Consider the following 3,515-nt stretch of genomic DNA (forward strand, 5'->3'; position numbering starts at 1 on the left):
GAGAGTTTTTTTATTTTTTGGAGAGGTTTTCACTATAGGGCGCGTGCACTCGCCGGACAGACAGACAGAGACAGAGAGACAGAAAGCGAGAAATCACCCCCCAGGGGGGATGGCTCCACCGCAATCCCTTCTCCTCCATTCTCCTCTCGGGATGAGAGAGAGATTTTTGATATGGGGCGTGTGTGCTCTCTGGAGAGACAGAGAGAGATAGCAAGAAATTGCCCTCTGCGGGGGATGGCCATGCCTCAACCCCTTCTCTCCCATTTTCCTCCTGAGATTATGGACACACACACGTGAACACACACACATAGGTGCGCCTGGCGTGAGTTTAAGCTGCTGGGTCTGGCACTCAGAACTGTGGTCAACTATGTGGGAGCCCAGTGATGTAACCCTTATGCCATCTGCAGTTCCAAGATCTTAGACTTTTAACTCCATCTCTCTGGTTTTAAGACACCTAGTCTTAGGGCTAGCAGGTGGTGTGGTAGTTAAAGGCACTGGACTCTCACATGGCTGACCATGGTTTGAGTCCTGGACCTGGCAACTTGCTTTCTCACTTTCTCTCTGTCTCTGTCTGCCTTTCTCTCTCTCTCTCTGGTCAAATTAAAGTATGTAAATAAATAAATCAAGTTAAATAAAATAATTCTTGGGACCAGCAGGTGGCATGGTGGTTAAGGCACTGGACAAACCCACATGGCTAACCACAGTACCTGGACCTGGTGGCTTGCTTTCTCACTTTTTTTCTGTCTCTCTCTAGTCAAATTGAAATAAATGAATGAATAAATAAAATTAAATAAATTTAAAAATAAATTTAAAATAAAATATCAAAATAATTCTTTAAAAAGAAAAAAAAAGACTGGAGGAAATAAATCTCTCTGGTTTAAGACACCTAGTCTGGGGGCCAACAGGTGGCGTGTCAATTAAAGGTGCTTGACTCCCACATGGCTGACCACTGTTCAAGTCCCAGACCTGGTGACTTGCTTTTTGCTTTCTCACTTTCCCTCACTCTCTTTCTCTCTGTCTCTCTCTGATCAATTGACAAATAATAATAAATAGAGTTAAAATAAAAATAATTCTTAATAAAAAATAAAAGATACCTAGTCTGTGGTATTTTGTTATGATGGATAGCCCTGGCAAACTAATATAGAAAGGAAGCTACAGTAGGGACCAGCAGTTAGCATAATGGCTATGTCACTAGACTCCCATGACCGCGGTTCAAGTCCCAGATCCGGTGGCTTAAATTCATGCCGGGTGTGTATGTGTTTGCGCCCAAGATCCCAAGAGGAGAATGGAGGAGAATGGATTGTGGTGTGGCCATCCCCCCTGGGGGGTGATTTCTCACTTTCTATCTCTCTGTCTCTGTCTTTCTTGCGAGCGCACGCACCCTATGGCAAAAATCTCTCCAAAAAGAAAGAAAAAAAGAAAAGAAAAGAAAAGAAAAGAAAAGAAAAGAAAAGAAAAGAAAAGAAAAGAAAAGAAAAGAAAAGAAAAGAAAAGAAAAGAAGCCACAGTTACTGCAGGCATTCTAACTGCTTCTCAGCCTCCAGCTTGGCCCCATGACTTCATCCTCCCACTTTCCTGCTGCCTCAGTCAACTTTCTTTCTTTTTTAGTTTTTGTTATAGAGCATGTGTGTTTGCTGGAGAAAGACAGAGAGGGGATGAAGAGAGAGAGGGAATGTGAGAACGCATCCGCCAGGGGCATGACCACTCTGCAATCTCTTCTCCTCCATTCTCCTTTCAAGATTTTGGGCACACATGTGCATGTGCCCAACATGCTTTTTCAAGCCTCCAAGTCCAGGACTCAAACTGTGTAGTCCACCATGAGGGACCCAGCTGCCCTAATCACTATGCCACCGGCTGGCCCCACCCATGCTTTCTATATCACACCATTTGTTCCAGGCATGGACTGCTCTTCCCCCACCCCACCCACTTTTTATCTCTTAGTCTGTTTTGCTAGCTCGATGAAGCCAACCTGGACTTCATTCTCCACCTACCACACACATCTGACTACCTCTTCTTCATGTCACCATTTTACCTTAAACATCCTTGCACTTTTTGGGGTTTATCACAAATAGCACAATCATTATGAAAGTTCATTTCAGCCACATGTCATTTCTTTTCTTTAAGAGAGATTTCTGCTATTAGGGCGTGTGTGCTCGCCGAAGACACAGAGAGAGAGAAAGCAAAAAAATCACCCTATGGGGAGATGGCCGTGCCACAATCCCTTCTCCATTCTCCTCTCGGGATTTTGGGCACACACACACATACACCTAGTGTGAGTTTTAAGCCACCGGGCCCAGGATCAGAACTGTGGTCAACTACATGGGAGTCCAGCGATGTAGCCATTATTACATCTGCTGGTCCTACATTTGTCATTTCTTATTCATTTTCATATTTGTACATTTTAGCACGGTATATGACATGCCACTCCTAACGCCATTATGAACAGGGCTTTGGGCACAATTCAGATGTTGCAATCCCAACATCCAAGGTGATGCTATTAGGGGGTGGGATCTTCGGGATGTGATTAGAGCCATACCCCGTGAGGACATAGTGAGAAGTCGGCTGTCCGCAATCCAGAAGAGAGCCCTCACCACTCCTTGATCATGCAGGAGCCCTGATCTTGGGCTTCCAGCCTCCAGAGCTGTGAGAAGTAAATTCTGTTGTTTCTGAGTCTCCTAGTCTCCTACAGTAGCCCTCCCTTATCTGTAAGTTTGCTCTCTGTAGTTTCTGTTACAGTCGACTTTAATCTGACAATATTAAATGGAAAATTCCAGATAAACAACTCATAGGTTTTAAGTTGCTCACTGTTCTGAGGAGTATGATGAAATCTCACTGTCTGCTTCATCCCCCCACCCCACCCCCCGCCACGGGGTATGAATCACCCCTTTGTCCAGCACATCCACGCTGTACACGTACCCACCTGCTAGTCCCTTAGTAACTGCCTCAGTTATCAGATCGACTACTGCAGCCTTACAGTGCTTGTGTTCAAGTACCCCTTATTTTACTTGCCCCCAAGCCCCACAGTAGTGATGCTGGCATGACGTTCTAATTGTCCTATTGTATTGTTAGTTACTGTGCCCAGTTTATAAGTGAAACTTTACCATAGTTACGTATGTATGGTTACATAGAATTTGGTACTGCAATATCTGCCATTTCAGGCATTCACTGGGAGTCTTGGAACATATCCATCACAGAGATGGGGTCACTACTGTATTTCGTTATAGCTGTCCCCATGGATTAAGGCAGTCTGGCTGCCATCCCTACCACTCCATTGTGACTTTGCTCTTCAAGGTCACCAGCCATCTTCTTTTTATTTATTTATTATTTATTTATTTACTTACTTACTTATATTTATTTATTCACTTATTTTAATTTGACCAGAGAAAGAGGGAATGTGAGAACGTGAGAAAGCAAGTCGCTATGTCCAGGACGCAAACCATGGTCAACCATGGACTTGAACCACCCTAAGCACCATTCCACCTGCCGGCCCACCAGTGATCTTATGGTTACACACA

This window comes from Tupaia chinensis, unplaced genomic scaffold (assembly GCF_000334495.1).
Source record: "Tupaia chinensis unplaced genomic scaffold, TupChi_1.0 Scaffold000383_1, whole genome shotgun sequence".
NCBI lineage: Eukaryota > Metazoa > Chordata > Mammalia > Scandentia > Tupaiidae > Tupaia > Tupaia belangeri.